At 34.3% G+C, this 17845-nt stretch overlaps 1 long non-coding RNA gene and 1 pseudogene across 1 annotated transcript; one reads left to right on the top strand and one right to left on the bottom strand.

The window, feature by feature from the left end:
• Positions 1 to 3978: 3978 nt before the first annotated feature.
• Positions 3979 to 4373, bottom strand: LOC107001912. Its single transcript, XR_001454483.2, has 3 exons — positions 4356 to 4373; positions 4180 to 4288; positions 3979 to 4056 (listed from the first exon to the last, which is right to left on the bottom strand). It is a non-coding gene; the product is annotated as an uncharacterized LOC107001912 (long non-coding RNA).
• An 11423-nt stretch (positions 4374 to 15796) lies between these two features.
• Positions 15797 to 17224, top strand: LOC114074300 (annotated as a pseudogene).
• The last annotated feature ends 621 nt before the right edge of the window (positions 17225 to 17845 follow it).

The raw sequence follows: 17845 nt of genomic DNA, 5'->3' as shown, positions 1-17845 counted from the left end.
CCAGAATTGTTGTAACGATACAAACACTGGAGATAACCTTTTACCCCTGCACTATTTAATAGTGTATTTTAAAGGTATATATATGTACACGTGGACATAAAAAATATTAATAATTAAAAATAGCAATCTATACACGTGGATATGCACACATATATACTTTTAAAATACACTATGAAATAGTGCAGGGGTAAAAGGTCCTCTATAAAGTTTGATATCGTAACGGCAATTTCGATTAAAGTTTAAATTATTTTTCAGACCATTTCCCATAAAAATATCTATAACAATCATCCCTCTATAATCTGGTTGGGTGTATTGGGTCCTCTCAATGGGCGTATGCATCAGACTCAACATTTATCTTATGTGGTTTTATGTTGGTTACTAGTAGCTCCCACGGTTAGATTTTATTGCATTGACTAGGTTATCAACTATAATTCAGTATTCAGGTTCAGCATGTTATAAACTTGGTCATTGCATTCAGTTAGTTCATGTTCAGTATTTTCAATATAGTATCATGATTATCTTATACCATTGCTCAGTTATGTATATTGTTCCGCTTTATTCTATCTTGCATTCTCAGTACCTTTCAAGTATTGGTGCATACCTACGCTACATCTTCTCGTGATGTAGGTTCAGGTCCTAAGCATCCAAATCATGTATAGATCGGTTCCCGATCTCCAGTTTAGTAGCATTAGGGGTGAGTCCTCATTCTTCGAGGATGATTGACATGTTTTCTATTTAGTGTTTCCTTTTTAGTTTTAGTTTTTACTAGATTTAGCTGGGGGCATGTCCCAACATCTCAAGAAAGTTAGAGGCTTTATTTCATACGTAGTTAGATTTTTTTTTAGCTTTGGAACTTGATGTTTCAATTGTCATTAAACTCATAAACTATTTATTTAGATAGTAATGGGTATTCCCCATCATTTCAGTATTATGATGATTTAAGCTTCCACGCAGTACTTTATTAATTCAATGTATTTAAGTATGCTTATGATACGCCAGCAACGTTAGGTTGAGGCTACATGTGATTATAGGTCCCGTGTACGCGTCCAAGGGTAGCTTAGGGGCGTGACAAACTTTATATCAGACCACTAGGTTTAAGAGCCGTAGGATGTCTAAAAATCCTCACTAATTAGAGTACTTTTCATGGGTGTGAAGTTCTCCACATCTAATGTGATGGAGGCTATGAGGTGTTTCAGAAAACTCCACTTTCTTGTTTTTCTTACCATGTCTAAGGTATATTTAACTTCTAGTTTATAACTCATCGTTATGCGCTTAAGATTATTCCTCCTCGTTGAGCTTATGCAACAAATGCTAAGGCTCACAATGCTAACGTTGTTCCTCATGTGACAGTCCATAAAGTTACGAAGGAGAGTTTCAAAATGTGGTCCACCTTTTGACTTAGAGTGTAGCCAATCAGAATAGTCAGTTGGTCCAGTTCTTACAAATACTAATGTTGGATCAACAACAACTTGAGTTAGAGATTTTTTTAGATGAATATGCATAAGTTATTAGGGTCGCAAATTGATGGGCACTCAAAGAACTTCATTGATGAGGTTAAGAAAATCTTTGGAGTAATGCAAGTGATTGGTAATGATAGGGTATAGTTGGCATTCTACCAGCTTAATGATGTGGCTCACATATGGTGCACTCAGTGGAAAGACAATAGGGTTTATTTTAGATTTTATAACTCCCAATATAGTAGTAATCTTAGGTGTCAATCCAGAAACTCTTTCAGAACCCTTCTCTCAATCTCTGCTCCAGTTGGTGACCCAGTTATATCTAGACTGGTATACAAAATTGCCCTGTCATAGTCTCTTAGAAATGTCACCTCAACAAATCTTGTAGAGTAAAAAATGGTAGATTTCGATATCGTTCTAGCCATGGATTGGTTACATTGCTATTATGCCTTAGTCAATTGTAGAACTAGGATTTTTCATTTTCATTTTCATACAACCAATATTAGAATGGAAGGATAGTAGCTTAGCGCCTATGGGTCGATTCATTTCTTACCTTAAGGCATAAAGATGATCTCTAAGGGGTATCTATATCATTTAGTGTTGTGAAACCCCAACTCTTGAGTCTGTTCCAAGTTAATGATTTCCCAGAAGTGTTTCTAAAATATCTTCCCAGAGTTCCTTTTGAAAAGGAAATCGACTTTGGAATAGATTTCTTTCTAGATACCCAACCTATTTTATTCCTCACAAAATGGCTCCAACTAAGCAATAATGAATTCAAAGAGCGGTTGAAGGACCTTCTAGATAAGGCCTTCCTCGGACCTAGTATTTCTCTCTCGGATGCACTAGTTTTATTCGTGAAAAAGAAAAATGGTTCTCTTAAAACGTGCATTAACTATCCGCAGTTGAACAAAGTCACAATCAAGAATAAGTATCACATCCCTAGGATTCATGACTTATTTGACTAACTTCATGGACTATATTTTTCTATGATAGAACTTAGATCCGGTTATCATTAGCTCAGTGTCAGTGAAATACCAACACCTACAGAAGTCGTTATGATCATTATAAATTTGTAGCTATGTCATTGGACTAACCAATGCTCCTACAACTTTCATGGATTCATGAACAGAGTGTTCAAGCAATATCTGGACTTGTTAGTTATCGTCATTATTGATTATCCTCACGTAACGACCGGGTTTCGTCATTATAAAATTGCAAACTGGGGGAAATTTGGGGCTACAAAAACTTTTTCGTAGTATTTGGATATTCCTAACCTTGTCCACATTTGGAGGAAATCAAAATCTTTTAGGTGTAGAGAAATTTAGTAGAAATTTGGTGAAAAAGCATTTATGATTTTGATTACATGAGGTGTTAGATAACTCATTAACAAACACGTACAACTTTACAAAATTGAATGCGGGTGAATAGAACTCCCTAAATTGAATTCGGGTGAGTAGAACTCTCAAAATTGAATTCGAGTGAGTAGAACTCCTGGAATCGACTTACCATAAAGGGTATTTTTTTAGCGTCGTGGGTTACAAGTGTGTTGTGAAATGGGAATTTGGAATTATCAATTTAGAACGCCGATTCAAGAATGCCTCTCCGGTGGGGTTTTGACCCACTCTAGTGCCGCCGCTAGAGCGGGATGAGAATCGATGTGGCGGGCCAGACATGGCCTAATATCATTAATAAACCCCTAAATGACTTAATTATGAACTTTTCGACTTTTAGAACTAAGGAGCAACCCCCAAGCGACTCTATCTTTTTTTTCACCATTCTTGAGGCTGAAGTTAAGCTTTTCATTCCCCACATCCATTTGTCAATTCATAGAACGTAATAGAATAGATTAATATTGGTGGGGAAGGATTTTGTTATATATTATATGGTGGAACCAACCCTAAATTTGATGATTGGAATCATGGTTTTGATCTAGGGTTCTAGAATTTGTAGTAATCTAGATAATTAGTTATTATTTATTGATTCCTGCATTATATTGATTGTTTGTAGACCAAGAACAAGATGAACGAATCCAGAATGGGGAGGATCAAGTTTCTTAGGGTTTCAAGCTTGTTTCGAGGTAGGTGATGGTCGTTATTTCATGATTATGTCATGTATGCTTGTCCGTGCTTCATTATAATACTTGTATATGTATGAATGCTGCAATGTTGATCACATATGATCATGATGTTCTACTTGTGATTGTGATTGTGGTGTGTGAATTAGATCAGATAAAGGGAACAACTGAGCTACAAATAAGGGAACCAAATTTTTGCTCAGTGTCAACTTAAAATGTCAGTAATGCAAACCTAAAGTTCCATCTGCAAAAGAGATTAGAACTTTATTCCAGTATTGGTAATTTAATGTCATGTAGTGGTTCAAATTTGCATCAACTTAATAACAAAGCAGGAAACTAATTAACAAGCAATATTGTCCTCATACAAGGAAAATTAAGATATCCTTAAGAGGAGAGCCGACAATAAATTCTGTAACTGAGGAGAAGCTTAGATGAAAAAAAAAAATATAACCTAACCTCTTCAGGCGGGATTGTGTACATCCAATCCTCGATTCTTCGAACAAACTGAAAAAGTTGCTCAAATTGCTGCGGAAGTACAGGTTTTAAGGTATATCATCAGAAAGACTTGGACCTTGAGAAGTACTAGTAACAATAAAAGCAACAAAGAAACCATTACAAAATAAAGAAGCAAGATATAGGGAAGCTTACATAGAATATAATCACATTGATATGGCGTGTGCAAGCTTGTTCATAAGATTCACTGGCTTCATGATAGAATTTTGCTAATGTTGGCACCATATTAGCCAGGTCATAAAGACTGACTCAAACTGATTTGACGGAATAGAATATGTTATAGAGCTCTGGAAGTAACACTAGAACAATACCTATTCTGAAATGCTGCAAGAACTAAAAGCACTCTATAATAAACATAGGACTGGATTGAACCGGAGTGTTCAACTAAAACATTTATAAAACGACCAATTCTAAGCAAACTCTAGTTGATTTCTCCAGCTTCCATCGCTCTGCCCTGCAGAAGAAGAAAATTAGTTTTATTATACTGTAATGGGAAGTGGAAAGATGCAAAAAAGTGAGAGATTTTCAGTATATCTGTGATAGTGGAAAAGGAGGGAGGTTTCCACGGATCATTACAATATTATCAAAAGTTACTTTACGATAACACATTAACACAATCACGAAAATAAATAGCAGAAGCTTGAGAGAAGTAGCAAAAATTTGACCGAAAATAAAAATAAAGTGCAGCAGCTTCAAATAGTTGATGTGCACTCACCTTCTATTGGAGGAATTTTGAAATATCAGACTAGTAACACAACTTGTTTTATCATGAAGCTTCCGTTAACCACGTCTAAGCTTACGAGAGAGACTATAGTTGAAACTACTTGCCAAATAGATACCATAGTTGGAACCACTTACCAAATAGCGAAGTGTCTAAGCTTCTGTTAGCACAGTTTCTAAGCGAATGCAATCTGATACTAAACAACCATTTACCTGAATTCACCTCCAATAGGTACAACTTTCCAAAAGAGATTCATGATAAAACAGTTTGTGCAACACAACCATCGTTTGACTGCAAAAAGTTTTAGTATATTATTGACACTTGGCAGATCTAGAAAGGTATTTGGGCAAGACTCTCCATATCTCACAAGTTTACATTTATGGAGAAGTATTTCATTCACGAGATCTTTTATATGTATTTTATTACCAAGGGAAAGTGCAAAGTTGTGTTTCCTTCCTATAATAAAAATTTGTTGAATATGTATTTTATGTCTACACCTCCAGTAGTAAGGTACCAAACTTCCTCCCTTCAGTTAATGAGAATCAACCATATTCATAGGAAGTTGTCAATGTGAAGTTGTGCTAAAAAAGGAACAATTTTCCCATTTATTTTATGTGAAGGAAGATCAGCCATCGCAGTGCCAAAACTTTAGGCTTGTGCAAGAGAAAAGTTGATTCGGTCTCTCTTAGGTAGTTCCTTTATTTATTTTCCTTTTGAGAGGTAGATGTTGAGACATGTTCTAGGTATCATCTACACGAATGATATAACAGAAAGCTTATAACTCTGAACATAATGAAAGATGATATATTGAGAGACTACCAGCTGATTTCCCCCATTTAGTTGTGGTAGTCATCTGCAAAATAAAACTACCTAGAGCTAACTAATCATTAAAAAACTGAAAACAAGCTATACGTGGGAGGAAATGACAATGCGGATGCAAATCAAACGATATGCATTCATCAATTAATGTGAAAAAAAATCTCTAGCAAGAGGTATCACTACTTCAGTCAGTTCCTCAATAAGTAACCCAATTGAAACATCAGATATACATTTTCGCAATAAATAAAAATCTTCTCTCTTATCTGGAAATGATAGAACTCAATTAGGGTTCTAGAGTGAAGTGTTCAAAACAAGTTTCAAATAACAATTTATACTTACCTCACCACAACTACTGACCCTGAGATGAATTGCACATCGTTTTCTCAAGCTAAATATAGAAGAAACAGAATCTGCTAAATATACTCAATTTTTTCCAGTTATGTTTTCCTCAAAGCTATACGAAGCTAATGAAATCAAACTCAAGTTTATCTTGTTGTGCGCTTACCGGCAGAAATGAGAGACTGAGAGATCGAGAAAGAGAAATCAAGCGGAAAGAAAGAGAAAGAGAGATTACATCTTGTTGTGCGCTTAAAATCGAGCAGGAAGAAACAAAAATTGATTCGTACTTCAATCAAATCCATCGTAGCCATGGAAGGGAGCTTCAATTCAATCCACTGCTTCAGATAAAATGGAGAAAGATAGATGGAGTACTTCGGAATTCGAGAATAAATTTAAAATTTGATTGAAGAGGGTTTTTGGTCTTTTAAACTATACTAATAATTGTTATTGGGTTACTTTTTTTAGTGGCTTAAGGTTAATTGCCGGCAAAAGTTAGCATAAAAACACCATTTAAACACCATTTAGAGTACTAAATGAAGGATACATTATGGTAGTCTGCACAATAGCTATTCGATGATTGAATAGGTAACATGTGATTTTGAGGTTTTCTTCTCACGTTCATAGTAGGGTTCATGTATGTTGTCTTGAAATGGATATATTTTAGTGCACACCCTGCATGTTATTTGAATTAGTAAATTACGTTGTTACACTTTCTTTTCAAGCAAGCTCCCACATCATATTTACTATTCTGAGATGATTAAAATTAAGTCAATAAATTTGAAATGTTAACTCTAACTGATCTTCCTCATAGTAATTTTTCTAAAATATTTTTTGTTCCTTTCTGTTTTAATAAGTTAGAACGTAGAGCCTAATGGCACAACACAAAAAGTACCGACATAGATATTTGCATTTCTTTTGATCCTATTGATCTTTTATAGGTAGTGTTGAACTACAACTCTAATTCAAACTCGGTAAATGTACAATAAATTATGTACTCTCCAGTTTATCCCAATTTACAAGGGATAATTGTTCTACTTTTCTTTTTGGTAGTTTTTGTGATATATGCATTATATCTTTTTACATATTTCATTCCTTCATTACCGCTAGACCACATAATTCTCTTCTCTATTCATATGAATATATTATCATTCAATTATACATGTATATTTTTTCCTTTTATCTTTTTGATATGTATAACAACTCTTAAAGAATATTTAGCGAATGATTTCCTCCAAGAAAACTATATTCTCTAGATGTTAACTCATAAAATGCTCCTTTTTATTTGTAAAGTAAAAACATTTTCCTCTTTTTATAAATGTCTAGCTTGAACCTACAGTGATATCAACATAACTAACATGATTATAATAAGAATGTTATCCCTTGCATATTAAGATACATTAAATTAGTATTAATTGTAGAACAAACAAAAAAACTATGTGTTTATCACCAATTACTCATTTTTCCTGAAGTTGCAATTAATGTTCAACCGCTTGAGGGCCAAAGGCGTGCTTCTTGATTTTTGAAGGATCTTGATTTTGTACAATAGAGGTGTTGTTGATAGATTGTCTATGCTATAATTATATTACATATAGTTGGTTTTTGTAAATCATCCAACATTTACTATGGTCTCTTTATTTTATGACTCGATTATGATCATCAGTTAAAGTTTCAATAGAGGTGTTTAAATAAAAAAAATTATATGAACCAGATTGTTATGTATCCTTCAGCTCATTTCTGCTTCCTGCATTTATGAGCACTTTTTTTTTTACCAGTGTCATGCATTGTTGTCTTCCCTATTGTCAGCATTTATGCAGAGAGCCAAATGCTTTGACACAGTTAGCACTTACAATACATATATTTTTTTATTTTTCTACTTATTTGGAAAAATATATTGTTATTGCCAGTAAACTGTAAGATTCGGAATTTTTTTCTTTGATCGAGATAATATTTTTTATGAAGTATATGTTGGAAATTATTTCCAGGTAACTGTCACGCCCCGAGCTACCCCCGATATGCGGACACGGGATCAAGGACCACAAGTGATCCAAAGCTAACCCTACTGGCATGATCATGAGCATACTAAAGATAATAAACTAATGCGAAAGCTAAATCATAATAAAGATGAAAAGATGGATAATACACATATGCTAAAACTGAGATATATGAAAAACTGATGATTTTAATGCAAAGAAGTTATTAACTCAATACTAAGCTGAAACTAACTATGTCTGAAAATAGACTCTGACTGACTAAAAATGCTGAGACAAGCCCAACTAAGTCTAGCAAAAACTGAAACAAAATGACTAAAAGACTTAAATGAACTCATGACTCTTGTCCTCGGAGAATGAAGACTCACCACTGATTCTGCTGAACTGGAGATTAGAAATTGATCTAAGTGTGATATGAATGCTAAAAACCTGAACCTACATCACGAGAAGATGAAACGCACGTAGCGTCAGTACTTGAAAGATATTTAGCATGTAGGATAGAGTAAAGCTGAAATAAAGAAAAATTGAACAAGTATAAAAGCAAGTATAATGTTATGAACATGATATACTGAATTCTGAGCTAACTGGATGCAATGACCAAATTTATAACATGTTGAGACTAAATACTAACCGAACTGTAAATATGGTCAATACAATAGAGTCTGACTGAACTGTGAGGGCTACTAATAACCGATAATAAAATCATATGAGTTAAGTGTGGAGTCTGATATATACGCCCCATCGTGAGGACCCAATATACCTTGTAAGAGGTATAAAGCCATGGTGGCGTGATCACTAAGTTGATGCCCACGTAGGGGACTTACAACCTACTTGGGTAGTAGTTCTGGTACTATTTGGGTACGCTGAACCCTAGTCCAACTCGATATTATGCTACTCCCAATTAATTAAATATTAAGAAATTATGACTGAATTTTTGTAAATACTGGATATCTCAAAACTGAACATGCAAACTGAGAATGAAATAATTTATCTGATAATTATGCATTAATAACTTAGGCATGTATATCTGAAGTAACTGAAATATCTGACCTAGCATGTGTAATTCAAGAACTAAAGAAATACATAGCTAGGGTTCTGAAATTAATGTGATAAACTGAATAATAACTTTACAATCTAATTTGGAACATATATCTAACTAAGTCGTGATGATCTACCGTAATTCTAGAAACCCTAGGTTTAATCATGATAAGAGAATCAAGAACTGACTGAAAACTAGGGATCTAATGGGTGAAAGGGATTCACTGGTGAAATCCCACATACCTGGTGATGAAATCCACGGAGAAATATTTAGATTTCGGGGCTGGAACTGATGGAACCTTGTTGCGTTCTTGAACTAGGGTTCTTGACCTTTTTCTCCGTTCTTGCTTCTAATTTTCTAAGTTTTTATTTTTGATTTTGAATTAGGTAAGTTCTTGTTATGTTTCTAGGCTTAAGCTGACTAAAATCTGATGATTTAGGACTTAAACGACGTATCTTAGGGGTTAAATGAACTAGGAAAAGACCAAAAGACCCCTGGAAATTTTGCTGTCGGACCAAACGACGACCTCGACTGACGGTCCGTCGTTTGGGTATGCTCGACAGGCCTTCACTAAAAAGGGCATAACTTTTTACTCGGAGGTTAGATTTTAGCAAAATAGGTGTCTACAGAAAGATAATTCAATTTTATATCATTTCATAGGTCATATGGCACCTGATTCATTTTGTGCTAAAAATTATGACAATTTTAAGTTGACCCAACATCATTTCTCCCCTAACTGACTTCTCACTTTCACCTACGCTCAGACCTACGGACCGTAGATTGAACGACGGTTCGTGCTGGTCATTCGTAGTTCATGTCAGAGGTTGGGTAACTTGAGTCTCAATCCACTAACATAGACCACAGACCGTAGTCTGACTTAAAGACCATAAATCTGCCCGTGGATCGACACTTAGTCCATTTTCTGGTCTGACTTTTTGGGAGAGTTTCAGTGGCAAACAACAGATGCACAGTTGGGTCGTAGATTAGACTACGGTCCGTCGATAGTCTGTTTTTAATACGGGATGTTACAGTAACTAGCCCTTTGAGTTTACAGGTATGCTACTTATTTCATTCATGTAACATGATTTTTAGTGAATCCATCAATAAAGTTGCGTTCTATACTCCGACAAGGTATAGAACGACTTTGGAAATATGAGTAAGATGTTGTATCATCATGAGGCTCATATTGATGGTAAACAGTTAGAGAAACTCCTAGTAAAGAGTATATAGTTGTTAGTTAGAGAAACTCCTAGTAAAGTAAAGAGTGTGTGTGTGTGTGTATATATATATATATAAAAGAAAACCCACAACCAACCCAGTGACATGGCGCCACCACAAGCCAACATTCATATATTTCCTTTATTTTTTCCATTTATGCCCTTGATTCATTAAAAAATAAAAGCTTAAGTGGCTTCCTCTACTGCGATTTAACGACCCGCAAGTACACCCTAGAAGTTAGAGCATCCTTGAGTCGCCACATGGAAAATGAGACTTCAAGAAGTCTCATTAAATCCACTCCTATCATTCATTGCATAATAAAACATTGTAAAATGAGTAAGAATTGAAAACTTTCTTCACACACGAAGAACTCTTTCCATAATCATGACGCAAGCGAAAGACTTTCATTTTAAACATTAAACCTTTACAACATCTCATTGAACCATCTAAACTTTGGAGTATACAACCCTTGGGACTAAGCCCATACAAGCCATAAAATAAAGACTAAGACATAAAGGAACATGGGGATATTGTCCTCGAATCGATGAGGACTCACCAATACTTCATCTTCAACCCTTAGAAACTTATCCATCCTCCATGGCATATTAAGACTTCCAATTCCCTAGACTTTAGTCAAAAAGGGAAAATAAGGGGTTATCACATTAGATGCATTAAGTATGGAAGCATCCAAAAACCATGAAAAAGGGACATTTAATAAATAACATGCTTTTCATGAATTTTTGATTAAAACATCATACTATAAGCATAATAACAACAATCAACACCTTAGAAACACATAAGAAATCATTTAAGCAATTTATCACATTTTTAGAACAACTTTACAGTAAGAAAATTCATTGTTACAGTAAACTCCTTCACTGTTACAGTGAAGCCTATCAACTTCACATAGAGCACTTCCTAGCATGCAATCCTCTCACTAAAAGTTATCCTCAGACTCACTTAAGTAAGATAAAGAGAGACCGCCCATACACCCTCTCTAGGCACACCTAAATGATCCTTAAGACCACTTATAATGAGATATACACACTTACAATGCACCAACATATGAACATGAAATTATCCTACCTAAGGTGATTCTAAGTCTCGCTTGAGTGAGTTGTGAAGCGACCGCCCATACAATCCCTTACACACACACACTTAAGAGATCCTATAGACTATCTAAGATAGAATCGATCTCACTTAATACAACAACATACATATAACATGACATTCTCCCATCCAAAGGTTATCGAAAGAATTACTCAAGTAAATTAAGAAGATAACATCCATGATTGACATCTTCAAGATTACCTAAGTAATCCTTAAGACTACCTTAGTTTGGATCATTTTTACATAATCAACCAACTTCCCTAACTAAAGTCATTCTTAAGACTTATCTAGGTAAAATACGAAGTGACCATTCCTATAACCCCTTCACACCTTAACTAGAAAACCCTTAACTACTCAACATAAGTACTTATTCATTTAATATACTTTCTGAACTTAAGTCATTACATTCCTTACTTCATTTAAGACTCATTCATCACCTAAGGACATTCAAGTATGGTCTTGGACAAGACCTAGGGACTCTAACTAGCATTATTAAAGCCTGTTGTGCAATGTATAGATAGTGTCCCATACCACCACCTATACTTCATAGAACTTCCCTAATGCTGGTAGGTTTCCCATATGACGAAACTAGGCAATAACCGACATAGACCATGATAGCTAAACATGGAATCCGGAGTTCTAACCTACTCCGATGAGGGTGTTTTACTTTCCAAGGGTAGAACTAGGACACATCCCTTGTAGACACATGGTTAAGGAATATGAAGGGCTTTTTTGCACTCTAGACTCATTCTCAAGTAGAGCTATATTGTACTCTAGTTTCCTTCTCAAGTAGAGCTACTTCCCGTAACATATTCACTCGGTGCTAGCCTTTGTTCTCATAGATTCATTTACGTTAAAGGTTCATATAAAGGGATTCCATATCAAGTTCATAACCCAATTACATTTACCCAACTAAAGAGATCCTCTAGGGCTACCTTTCAATGACGACATAGATAACTCATAATGAATTTCCTAAGGATAATATGATGTCTTTCCATCCAATCAAACTTAAGTCCATCATTCATTACATGAAGGATACCATTACTAATATCGACTTCAATGTTCATAACCTTATCACTAGGTTTAAGGTTCCATGTACATGACCTTCTTAACATCATTTAAGGTCTCACATATCATTAATTCATACATTAGAAGGGTGCAGTAAGCTTACCTAGTCAAGACATCTCATATTCATATATCTTCATACATATATCAAGTAAGCGACACAAGTTTACCAAAACAAGACACACCATACTTTACTTTCTTTCATATAGCATATCATTCTTTGAAGCACTTAAGAATGACCCTTATCATCTTTATGTCATCCTATACATTACTATAACATTATCAATATAACCATCATTGACTCATATAGTCAAGTAGGAACAATCATGCATCAACTCTAACACTACACATACAAAGACATAGTCATAGTCTAACATGATCACCTAATATCAATAGAAGAACACATACTTTCACATTGATCACATGTAGATTAATATGCTCATACTTCACATAAATCAACTACACAAATCATCTTAATACTTGAAGTAGTGCTGACAAGGTCATGATCATCACAATACATAAAGTAACAATGACAAGGTCATATCATTCACATAGCATCGCCACCATAAGTGTACCATACCAATCATTATTGTAACAAAAAAGCTATGCATAATATTAATAGATTTTGGGCAGCATACCACCCATTCAATCTCACCACTTCAATCCAAAGCTAAATCATCCAACTCAATAACATAAGACCCTTACCCATGGTCATGAACATCAATTCAATACATAAACTATAATACTCAATGAATCTAGGTCAATTCAATATAGATTAATCAATCTAAGATCAATTAGACATCAACTGAATACAATTCTTATATCATTCAATAGCCCATAGAAAACTACACTAGAATTCATAAGCCTTAAGTCAATATCAATTCAATAAGCTTAATATTCAATGGATCGAAGAATATACAATACTCAGTTGATCAAATTGAAACAGCCTATAAACCATACAATGATAATCTATACATAAATCAAGAGTCCATAACAATCTACACATGAATTCAATAATATCAAAGCATGATCACATAACCCATATTTTAGTCAAATTGAGAGATTTGAGAAGTTCAAGGGTTCATGGAGAATTTCATTGGAAAAATAAATTATACATCAGTAATATCATATCCTAAGGTTACAAAACGTTTCATGCAAGAACCCAAGACTTAGAGTAGAAATTGAACTTTTTCATCTTTTCGCAATCTTTGCAAATCATCTTTAAAATTGACTCTAAGGTGATAAAAAGCCTTAGATGAAGAACTACTATACCTTCTTAGAAGAATCCAATTATAATTGAAGAAGAAACTCCATTGAAGATCCATCTTCAAGCTCTATCTTCACCTTGAGCTCTCTTGGAGGTTTTTGAAGAAACTTTTGGAGAGAATGAGTTTTGATCTAGGTGCTAGGGTTTAAATGAGATTTTTATGACTTATATACTCTTAAAATAATCATAAACACCTAAAATAACCGTCCTCCAATTTTATAAGACTTGGGGTGAATTTTTTCAAAACCCCCCAAGTCCTAAAAGAAAGCTGGAAGATTTTTCAGCACCATTGACGCCCTAGCATCCACGGTCCGTAGGTGAGACCACCGTCGATGGGGTTAGTTGGTTGCTTCTACAGATCCTCAACCTTCAGACTACATGGATCCATCAACGCCACCCATCAATGGGCAGTTGTCTGGTCGATTGACCATCGTTCCAGGCAGTCGCTTGCCACTGTCTGGCAATGTTGAGCTCCAACCTGGGGTCCTCCTTCTAAGGCCCCTTGTGGGTCCTAGGTGAAGTCGTAACCGGACGTTAAAACTCTAAACACGTACGTATAGGTATTAGGAATATCTCCAAACAAGTACAACATCAAATAAGCCACGCAACATGATATAACACATCCAAAATAACAAAGACGTCTAAAGGCTATCTTTCGAACGTCACCGAACGTTCTTGGACGTTTGACCTCCAAACCTTACCAAACTCAACATTATGACTCTAAACACTATTACCAATCATTTAAGGACCTCATAAACTCATTACTTACTTATAAGAACATGAAAACACATAAGACACATAGGTGACTAGTCGTCGAACTCTTGGTCGTCCCTTGATGTTTGACTTCTAACTTCACCAAAATCTTTAGAAATTTCCTCAAACATCATTTTAAATCATCTTATGACTTCAAGACTTCATATCACACACATTAGGCCCTAGTTTCACCTAATTCATTTTTGAAGGTGTTATGTGTTGTCCCCCTTCTTCCTTCTCCGGGTAAACCTTTTCAGCACTTGGCATTATTTGGTCTCTCTACATAGTTTATTTCTTTCCTCGTTCTTTCTTTATAATATTTCTCTCAATCTTGTTCTTGCTTGCTTTAGGTTTGTAAGGTTACTTGATTGTCTACTTTCTTTCCTTATAGCAATCTTCATCTTCTCTGCTACACTTAATTATTTGCATGATTTTAAATGAGGAAAAAATAAACTGAAAATTATTATTTTCCAGAAATTTACGATGTTTGTCCTTTTGTGGGATAATTATACAGAGAGGACACATATTTTTGTTGGCACAAATCCTGCATAATTTGGACTCTTAGGAATTATACTTTAAATATCTAACATATATACACTACTATAATATAAGAATTTTAAATTTTAAATTTTAAGTCAGTAGTTTTTTTAATTTTTTTATTTTTATTCATGGTGATTAATTTGTAGTTGTCATTTATCCGACCTAATAGTATAATTTTCTTTTAAAATTATGCATAAGTTATCAAACAAGAATATATTGTGTTACCTAGTACATATTTTATCGAAAAATTATATTATTTATATAGAAAATTCTACGAAGTATAAAAATTAAGAAATATTATTCACACACACACACACACACACACACACACGCACGCACGCACGCACGCACGCGCTCACACACACACACACACACACATATATATATAAAATCTCGAGATTTTTATTTCGCCACTTACTCTCGAGTTCGAGCCTTAAATATGAAAACGAATCTCGATAATGAATGGTTAATCCTGTTTAATCTCTATAAAGAAACCTAGATAGTGCAAATTTGAATTAGTCGAGCGTCCTATTACTGATACCGAGCACCTAGTAGGAAACCAAATAAAAAGGTTTTGTGTTAAAGGATATACTCTATATTCTTCATTTATACGTCTTACAAAGTAGCTAACTTTCCGAGCTTGAATTTTGGGATGTGAATTTTCTATAAATGAAATTTACTTACTTTCCATATTACTCAAATATTTAATTTAATTTTTTTAATTTTTTTTTAATTCTATAATCCTACTCACTTACCATATCTTTTATGTCTCTTATACTCCCTTACTCTTTTACTAACCATTTGGTCTTCCCTTTTTCTTTTAGGGTTTCATTGCTTTTCTCTCTTTTTCTTGATTTTAGCTCTTGTTTTCTTGATTTCTCAACTCCACAAAAATGGAAGTTGAAGATGATCATGAAAATAATTGATCTTGTGAAAAAGGTTTATCTTCAAGTAATTTTAAGGTGAAGATAAATCTTAAGCTCAAGAAAGATAGAGATGAAAGTCGCGGAGATGAAGAAAAGAACATGTTGTTGATGAAGCAAAAGAAAGATCATACATGTTGTGAGTGTGGAAAAGAGTTTAGCTCAGGAAAAGCTTTAGGTGGACATATGAGTAGTGCACATGTTCAAGCAAATCAAAGATTAGAAGAATCTTTGAAGAAGAAAAAATCTTTGATAAAAAGATCAAGAATTGATGATTATGATGACGACGACGAAAAAGTTGTTCTCGAAGAAGAAGAAGAGATGGGAGATGTGGTTGTAAGTTGTGAAATTTGTCATAAGAATTTTCCATCTAAGAAATCTTTATTTGGACATATGAGATGTCATCGTGATAGAGAATGGAGAGGTATGAAACCCCCTAGGAAAAAAATATCCAAAAGTAAGGGTTTTGATGAAGCTAGTTTTGAGGATGTGAATGAGGGTTTTGAGGATCGTTTTGCTAGTCTTCGAGATGAAGAAGAAGAAGATGGAGGAGGAGGAGGAGGAGTTCATTTTAATGTGGTTGAACTACCTCCTTTGAAGGATTGGGGTGCGAAGGATAGACGAGGTAGATCCCCTCTAAAAAGGAGTGTAAGTAGTACTATAATGGATGATGATAAGGAGCTACATGACGCGGTTCAACAGCTTATAAATTTAGTCAATGGAGACGTGAACAATAACAACAACAACAATAATAGGTCAGAGGTCATGATGAGTAGTAGCAATTCAGTTGGTAGTGCTCCTAAAGAAGCTGCTTTTCACGATTTGAAGGATAAATCTAAGAAAAAGGGGGTTGTTGTTGATGATACTAAAGAAAAGAATCGCGAAGAAACCAAGAAGAGGTAGAGGGAGAAGGAGCTAGTCAAATTGGAACAGGGCCAGGATTTGGTCCCTAGCCCGGTTCTCAAGAAATCAGTGGAGGTCAAATACAAATGTAATGTGTGTGGAAAGATGTTTGCGACTCATCAAGCACTAGGTGGACACAGATCGAGTCATAACAAGTTCCAGATTAGTATTGAGAACACGATCAATGAAATTAAGGGTAAAAATCATGAAGAGAATAATAATAATACTCAAGATCATGGTCAATTGGGAAATCAAGAAATCAATAATTATGGCAACATTATTATTAATGATCAATATGGATCTAATAATAATAATGTTCATAAGTGCAAATTTTGTGACAAGATTTTTCCTACTGGACAAGCACTTGGAGGTCATCAAAGGAGCCATTTGACAAATAATCAAGAAGAATCATCAAGTCAAAATGCAAGTAAAGTTCTTGATTTTGATCTTAATGAATTACCTCATTTAGATGTGATACATTATTGTAATAGATAATAATAATAACAATAATCCAAAAGTATGATTAAATTAGGTTTTATATTTGGGAATTTTATTATATGGTTTTATTGGATCTTTTAATTAGGATGTTTACTTTTCCTTAGGTAGTAGGAGTTTATTTCTCATTGATATATGTTAGATGTAATATCCTTTAATCATAGTAGTTGATTTTATTTTGATTTTCTTTCTTTTTTAAGTTCCTTATATACATGTTAAGTCTGTTAAAACTTATTTATTACAATGACTTTACTTACTTGGCTTTGTATATTTTATTTTTAAAAAAAACATGTTTTGAATTGGATAATTTAAGGTTGTTATATTGTTAAATTGGTTAGAAATTTTGTTGGATTGATAAAATATCGATTTCGATTTAATCTTTCATTCTACTATACTATTTTTCTGTTCCGAAGTCTTGTCATATTTACATAATCACAATTTTATTATATGTTAAATTATTCACAAGTCTTACCACATTTACGTACACTTGATTGCAAGTTATGTAGGTCGTATGATTTTAGTACGATCCTTATTCTACCTATTTTTGTTATTGTCTATAATTTTTACGGCTTGACGATACTAATTGCTTGTCAGGGAGCGCTTTACCCCCCTAATGTGGGA

This window comes from Solanum pennellii, chromosome 10 (assembly GCF_001406875.1).
Source record: "Solanum pennellii chromosome 10, SPENNV200".
Lineage (NCBI taxonomy): Eukaryota > Viridiplantae > Streptophyta > Magnoliopsida > Solanales > Solanaceae > Solanum > Solanum pennellii.
The sequence above is the reverse complement of the archived record's forward strand: the minus strand, read 5'-3'. Positions and strand labels throughout refer to the sequence as shown.